The sequence below is a fragment of the Brienomyrus brachyistius genome, chromosome 4, assembly GCF_023856365.1.
Source record: "Brienomyrus brachyistius isolate T26 chromosome 4, BBRACH_0.4, whole genome shotgun sequence".
NCBI lineage: Eukaryota > Metazoa > Chordata > Actinopteri > Osteoglossiformes > Mormyridae > Brienomyrus > Brienomyrus brachyistius.
Genome location: NC_064536.1, coordinates 38896571 through 38904563, shown reverse-complemented (window position 1 = coordinate 38904563; position 7993 = coordinate 38896571). Strand labels below are relative to the sequence as shown.

Here is a 7993-nt window from a genome sequence, read left to right as displayed (position 1 = left end):
TGTGTGTCAACCAAGACAGCCCTGCAACATCCAGAGCCTTGAGGAAATCCAGGCGGATCTCATCCACCTCTGGGCCCAGCCACTGAGGAACTTTTAACCACCTCATCAACCTCCGCTCCAGAGATAGGTGAGTCCACTCCCAAGTCCCCAGACTCTGCTTCCTCATTGGAAGGCATGTCGGTGGGATTGAGGAGGTCTTCGAAGTATTCTTTCCACCGACCCACAACGTCCCGAGCTGAGGTCAGCAGAGCCCCAACCCCACCATAAACAGTGTTGATGTTGCACCACTTTCCCACCCTGAGCCACCGGATGGTGGACCAGAATCTCCTCGAAGCCATCTGGAAGTCTTTCTCCATGGCCTCGTCTAACTCATCCCATACCCGAGTTTTTGCCTCAGCAGCTGTCGAAGCCGCGTTCCGCTTGGCCCTCCGGTACTTATCAGCTGCCTCCGGAGTCCCACAGGCTATTCTACCAGACGTTCCCAGCAGACTCACACTACATACTGTATATGCTTGTGTCTGCCAGGTCTGAACGACTTCTTCCCCCACCAGCGGAGTCAACCCACCACTAGGTGGTGATCAGTTGACAGTTCCGCCACCTCTCCTCACCCAAGTGTCCAATACATGCGGCTGCAATTCCGATGACTTGACCTGCGGCCTAGGGTGTCCCAATGCCAAGTGCACATATGGAGGCCCATATGCTTGAATATGGTGTTCATTATGGACAAGCACAGAAGTCCAATTAAAAAACACCACTGGGGTTCAGAACAGGGAGGGCGTTCCTTCCAGTCACACCCCTCCAGGTCTCACTGTCATTGCCCATATGAGCATTGAAGTCCCCCAGCAGAACAAGAGAGTCCCCAGGAGGAGCACTCTCCAACATCCCTTCCAAGGACTCCAAAAAGGGTGGGTATTCTGAACTGCTGTTTGATGCATACGCGCAAATAACAGTCAGGACCCGTTCTCCAACCCGAAGGCAAAGGGAGGCTACCCTGTCCCTAGAGCTAGCTTCTGCAGCCAAGGATCAGACCGCCAAGGTCCCCACCTTCAGCCACTGCCCAACTCACACTGTACCTGACCCCTTTGGCCCCTCCTACAGTTTGTGAGCCCATTGGAGGGGGGACCCACGTGCCTTCTTTGGGCTGTGCCCGACCAGGCCCCATGGGTGCAGGCCTGGCCACCAGGTGTTCACCATTGAGCCCCACCACCAGGCCTGGCTCCGGGGGGCTCGGGGGGGGGGGGGGGGGGGGGCTGGTGTTTTGCCTCCGGGCAAGGGAAAACGTGGATCTATGTTTTATTTTTTTTATCATAAGTGGTCTGATGAGCCACACTTTGTCTGGTTCCTCATCCAGGACCTGTTTGCCTTGGGTGACTCTACCAGAGGCATAAAACCCCAGGCAACTTAGCTCCTGGGATCCCTGGAACATGCAAACCCCTCCACCACGATAAGGTGTCAGCTCCAGGAGAGGAAACTACCATTATATTTATGAGAATTAGGATATTACTTTTAATTTTTTTCTTAATCATAGGCATGGTGGTGCAGTGGTTAGTGCTGCTGCCTGACTGCTTTTAGGTCCTGGGTTTCTACCCTGGGCTGGGCGTGGGACCTTTCTGTGTGGAGTTTGCATGCTGTTCTTGTGAATATCTGCCAGGGGCTCCAGTTTCCTCCAACAGTCCAAAATTGTGCAAGGCAGGTTAATTGACAACTCTCAGTGGGCCCCATAATTGGTTGAGTGTGTGCACCCTGCAGTGTGTTGGTGACTCTCCAGGGTTGGTTCCTGCCTGCGCCCATTGTTCCCAGAATAGGCTCCCGTCCCACCTGCGACTCCAGTTGGGATTTAGCAGTTTTGATGATAAATGGATGGATATAATAAACATGAGATGACATCCAATCCAGGGTGAGCCCCTGCCTTTTGTTTTATGCTACTGGGGAACGACTGCAGGCCTGTTTGTTTAGATGTACGGATGGATTGATGGATGGATTTTACAAAACAGTCTTGTAATAATCATATTAAAACTGGCAAAAAAAAGTAATCAAGATATTTTCATGCTGATTGTTAATGTCTCCTGTTCCTCACATGTATCCTGTGTAATAGTACAGTTGAGGCTGATCCATGTTGCTTTAAAGCATGTAAGACTTTACTGTTCACATCCACCCTCTTATTCAGCTCTTTGGTCCAGCTGGCTCTGTATGTAGGACTGGGCTTATTGGTGCTGCTGTTGATCATCATCATCACATGGAAAGTGTGGGACAAACACAGTGAGTATCTGCTGATGCAGACGGTGTATAAGTGACCTGACTGTCTGAGCAGTGATGCATGTCCCTCTGCACTCCTGTAAGCAGCAGCTACTTCATGCTTTTATCCTTTTCCAAAGCCAGCTGGACAGGGACACAGACAGCAGCATTCAGACACACAGGTCTATGCAGTGACATTAAAATATAAAACGTGGTCACAACCCTTTGGAAAAGGAATAACAGTGCAAAAAATCCATTATAGTACAAACAGGACATCAGAGGGCAACAGCCTTGAAAGAGCCTTTCCTCCATGATCCTGCAGACTTTCCTCCGACCTCCTGAGTCTGTGTCCTGAGCTTATAAGCTGAGCTTATAAAACCCTAAACGAGTTAGTTACTCCAACCAAGGCTGGCTGGGATTCACTGACTGGTTACCTGCAAACGCAGGCTGGTAGTCAGTTGTTATGTATCAGTTAAGAGCAGAGAAATAATTTTCTATGTATTTTTTCTTCTTTTCTTTATTTGTAGCAAAAAAAATGGCCAGGAATCAAAATCCAGGAGGGACAGTAAGTTAAGCTTTAATATGAGAAGAAAACCTAGAAGATTCTGTAGATTTTTGTCTTATAAGAGAGAAAAAAATTTAAATATCTGTAAAGATACAGATCATTATCCGATACAGTACATCACATTATTACCAAATTCACTAACAATGACGTTTGATTGCTGTCAGTTAAAGAATGGACAGGTGGATATATAATCATAATGTTCCTCTCTCAGACCTCTGAGGAGCCTGGTGCTGATGTCACCTACAGCTCCATTGTCCTGCGAGACCCAGAGGTAAGATAGTTTCATGTAAATCAGTGTTTTGTTCAGACATAGGACCAGTATCACACTGAGAGTGACACATATATCAATAATATACTGACTGGGCAGGTACATCTACACCTCAGCTGATCTCTCAGATCCATGTGTATCAGAATTAGCTGTAATGTACCAAGAAGTACCATGATTCCCCTGATATTTCATAGTGACTCGGATGGGAGGTTTGGGAGTTCATGGATTTGTGGTTTCTGTACAAAGGTTAGTCTTGTACCTCTACTGTAAGCAGCTACATACTCTCAGCAGGTGTCCTCAGGATGTTCTTCACACCGTCCTGCTGTGACCCCAGCCAGCGAAGTGATCTACAGCTCAGTCACCCTGAAGCACAGAGAGGTGAGTTTGGACAATCTGCTCTAACATGAGCTGTGATACATTTAGTCTGTATGATGCTGCACATGTGTCATATGTTTCCATTAATTCTGTGTACAGCCACGATTCCAACAACATACATGCAGCTCATTTGACTTGAAATTTTTGCCAGATGAAAGTGAACTAAAGAGTTTTCCCTCATTAATCTATCACTCTGGTTCACCTCCTGTTCCTGTAGCAGTAACATTAACACACCAAACTCTCTGAAATGCTAAGGAAGGTGTTAGTGCCTCAGAAACCAAAATGATGTTAATGCTTATCTGTTATTCCTTGTCCAGTAGGGGGCAGCAACACAGAGAGGCTCCTCTACATGTGGGGAGCTGCTGCTCAGGATGAGAGCTGTGAGGGACACGCAGACACTCCAGTGATGGGGAGGGATCATCACCAGAGAGGAGAATCTTACAGTGATGTGAGCTGTATTTAAATGGCATGCAGCACTGTCATGTTACAGTGTGACAGTAAGAATCAGCCAGTGAGAAACAGACATTCATGGCTGCTGTGCATTTGAACCATAATCATGGAACTATTTACTTACTTGTATGTCACTTTGGACAGAACCAACTGGTAAAAATAATACATGTAAATGCAAGGTATTATTGTGGTGGTCTGTTACTTTTCATTCAAATAAATGCAAAAAATATTATAATTCCTAGTTTATTCGTTTATAATGTGAAATGTCGAATACCGCAACATACAGTTTTTAAGACAGTATTTGCTAATATCTGATTTTCGCTTGTGCATGTACAGTATGTGCTGATTAGTGAGGTTTAAAGGCTCTGGCTTTAATTTTATGCCCTTTTATGTACTTCACTGCCTCCTGGAGTAACTTTGACAAGGGAGGGTAAAAAAAATGAATGGAAGTAAAAAATACCAAATCTTTTTGCATTATCTTGCAAAACATTTGTGTTGTTTTACAAAACTTTTGCCAGATTTGTGTCTTATTTTTTTGTTCCATTTTTGTTACGTGTCCCATGTGCCCTTAGTAGCTCTGTATGTTTCAGTACTTGCACAGTATCTTTTTCTAAGAGGATGTCATGCTTTTGCTTATTGACAATTTAACTGAAAATGCAGACAGTGTGACTCGTCATACACCATGTTAATAAAAATGCTTTTCATTGCTCCTGCATGCTGCAGTGGTGTCTCAGCGTGTAACACGGACGCCTCATACTTTCAGGGGTTTGGGTTTGAATCCTGTCAGTGTGCTGTTTGTGTCCCTGGTTTGGGCCCCGTGCTTCCTGGGATGTGCCCCAGGCTGACTGTGACCCCAGCCTGGGCAAGAGGGGGAAAGATAGATGGATGATTTTAAAACATTTAAAACCCATAAAATGGAGGCAGTGAGGTTATGGAGAGTCAGGATGTGAGTGTCAGTCTCCACAGATCTGAGGTCAGCGATACACACATAAGGCTCCTCTGATGCTCCTCGTCATCCTCTTCTTCACTGATGGGCCTCCAGGTGAGGCTCACTTACTCTGGGACAGGCTCTCACTCTCTCTCACATATTTTCAGATAGACTGACAGACAGTAAATGAATCATTTCCATGAGAAAGGGTCTGGAAAGGGTCATGGGGGTCTGGAACCTATCTGGGAAACACCGGGTGTAAGCTTTGTAGCGATTATCTATTATCTATGCACAAACCTGCTAGCAGTATGTCTGGTTCTGGTCCAGGTCTGGTGTTGTGATACAGGTGTAATAGTCAACAAGTATATGGCCCTCGTCACAGATTTTGCTGTTGCTGAATTTTGTTGTTGCTCGATTGGCTACTGTTGCAGGTGAAATCTTAGCCATGGGATGCGGATGACTGTACAGAAGCTTGCATCTGAGATCAGTTTGGGCTAGATGTTGAAATTGGAAGGTTTGTGGATCCGCTATGAGACGAGTAATGGTATCTACTTCTGAAGAAGTTCTTTTGCACAGTTATGGAAGTACGCTGGGCTGATGCCGCATGAGTGACATAAAAACATCTATTAGAATCTGTGGGAGAGTGATTTTGTAAAAGTGCAGCTATGCATGGGAACTGTTTCAGCAAGTAAATAAACTGCCTTGTGTGAGGGTCGAACTCACGACATTCAGATTATGAGACTGACGCGCTACCGACTGCGCTAACGAGGCTTTCACTGACGTAAGCAGCCCTGTTTAGCAGTGTGCTAACACATCTGGAAGGCAGATATATAGATTGATGAAGTAATGCTTCTTTCAGTTGCTATAATGCAGCGGGTTATTGGTGACATGCTGTTCAGCTGGACTATAAGCACCTAACAAATATTGAACTATAGGCATTAATTGAAATGCTCTCTCTCTCAGACACACACATATTAGATGTCTATGTCTTTCAAATTGTTTAATACGAATTGATCTGTTTTATAATGTTCACAAAAAAAAAGCTTTTGTGTTCACATTTTACAACCCCAAATCAGAAAAGGTTGGGATGGTATGTAAAATGAAAATCAAACTGAAAACAAAGTCTTTTCATAAAAGAAAATAACTTCCTTCTTTTCAAGTTAAATGTTTTTACTATAAAACACATTAAACATATGTTCAACTTCTAACCAAAAAGACATGCATACAAGGGTGGGTTGGCTGTGTCTGAATGTGAGCTATCTGTCTCTGGATAAACTTATCCCTGGTCAGTTTACTCTGTACTGATAGAGCCATGTGAGCACAGACACGCCTACACAACCCCTTGATATCATTAGCCAGGATGCAGAGAGACTCATTTGACTCAGTGCCTGCGCCTATTGTTTAACTGAGAGGGCAGAAGTCCTCACACTGCCCACAGCGATTCTGCAGGGCACTGACCAGTGTCTCATCCAGGGGCTCAAGCAACCAGCAGTGTACACCTCACAAAAACATGTGTGACAACCCTGAGGACCTGCTTGCATACCACAATGGTATCCCATCTCCCCTTGCTCTTTAAAGGGGTACCACCCATCCAGTATAGTTATCACTGGGCTATCACAATGTCATCACAATACTAAAGACTGAATCAAAGCCGTGATGTCAGACCCTCTATATACAGCACACAGTCTCACCCTCACATCCTGTATGACCACATTTCTGCTGTTCACATGGCATTTCTCCAGCTTCCAGGGCCTGACAATAGACTGACGTGCTGTTGAAGGTCTACCTCACTTTACACTTTGCCCATGTCTTGTGTGTATACCCTGTCCGATCCTAACGTGTATACAGTGTGTGCAAATGTCTCACTGCATGTGCATTTCGCAGTTCAGCTTCTGACAACATTGTGTTTCCCATCTGTATATTTGGGTTCGGTGCTTGTTGGGTGCCTGTCGTGGTCCTTCTAATTACAATTGTACGCGGGGCATGCTGGGATATGCGCCCCGCCGGTGTTACACTAGTATAAAAAAAGGAATCTGGTCGAGGAATTTGTTCACTGACCAAATTTTGTACGGGAACCAATGCACACAGATGCCGTCCTCCTTTCTGTGCTTTAGTCCTCCTTTTTGGGTACAACTGTCCTCCTTTTTAGAGTCATGCTGGTGGTCACGATATTGCAGACTCGGCCTACAAATTCTCTTCACTGGAGCTGACAGCTTTCTACCCCCCTCCTCTTTCCTCTGCTGAGGAGCAGAAGCTGAGCACATTGTATCCAGTTCAGACCCTGCCTGTGTATGTACACAGGACAGCAGGCTTCAGGAGGTACCATCAGCTGGTCGTGTCCTGGGCTACACCCCAGAGGGGCAAATCACTGTCCTGCCAGAGGTTTCCTCACTGCATTGTACAAGCTACTGTATACCCTAAGCTTATACATTAGGGGTGTGCCTCTCCATCACTGAGGCTGATGTGATACACATCTCAATGCACTTGCAGCCATCTGATTCATTAAGATACATATGAAGAAACTACTAACGTGATTGGATGTGATTCACCCCTATTGTGATGCAGTGTGATTCGGTGCGATACGATGCCCATTCTGTTAGGGGTGTGGCCACATCATGGGCCTTGTTCAGGGGGTGTCAGGCCAGGATATCTGTAATGTGGCAAGCTGAGCTACATTGTACACATTTGTGTGTTTTTACAGGCTGGCTGTCTCAGGGCCATCCATGCACATGCAGTGTTGGAGGCCAACCCCTCAGAACTGGTATAAGAATCAGCTTTTGAGTGTTTATAGTTTCCTGATTCGGGATATTGCAGTGCATTCTGGGAGCCGTCTGTATCTCCCACAGTGAAACACCCAGCGAAGTTAGGAAAAGAACTTATCCCTTGTTCTTTGGTAACAGAAGGAGGCGTTTCATCATCACTTCCCTCCTTGCATAGGCATAGGATGAAATGATCCATCAGGGATGTCAACTGGATTACTAAGGGCAGGGCGTAGCTTGGTCTTGGGTCAACCAGTCTGTCACAGACAGATATGTTAAAAAGTATGATAATTGCAAAATAATGGTAATATTGCTGTTTTCTGCTAGATGTAGGTGTTGAGGCTCAGAGGGAGGGGGATGAGTGACGTGGAATTGAAGATCTAGAGTGAGAAGGCAAGGGGGTCCAGATCAGT

The 7993-nt window shown here is 45.7% G+C and overlaps 1 long non-coding RNA gene and 1 other non-coding gene across 2 annotated transcripts; one reads left to right on the top strand and one right to left on the bottom strand.

Moving 5' to 3' along the window:
* The first annotated feature begins 3014 nt into the window (after positions 1 to 3014).
* Positions 3015 to 4094, top strand: LOC125739771 (uncharacterized). The gene is made up of 3 exons (XR_007397306.1): positions 3015 to 3071; positions 3357 to 3446; positions 3761 to 4094. It is a non-coding gene; the product is annotated as an uncharacterized LOC125739771 (long non-coding RNA).
* Positions 4095 to 5519: 1425 nt separating this feature from the next.
* On the bottom strand, positions 5520 to 5592 carry trnam-cau (transfer RNA methionine (anticodon CAU)). Its single transcript has one exon. It is a non-coding gene; the product is annotated as a tRNA-Met (tRNA).
* Positions 5593 to 7993: the final 2401 nt, after the last annotated feature.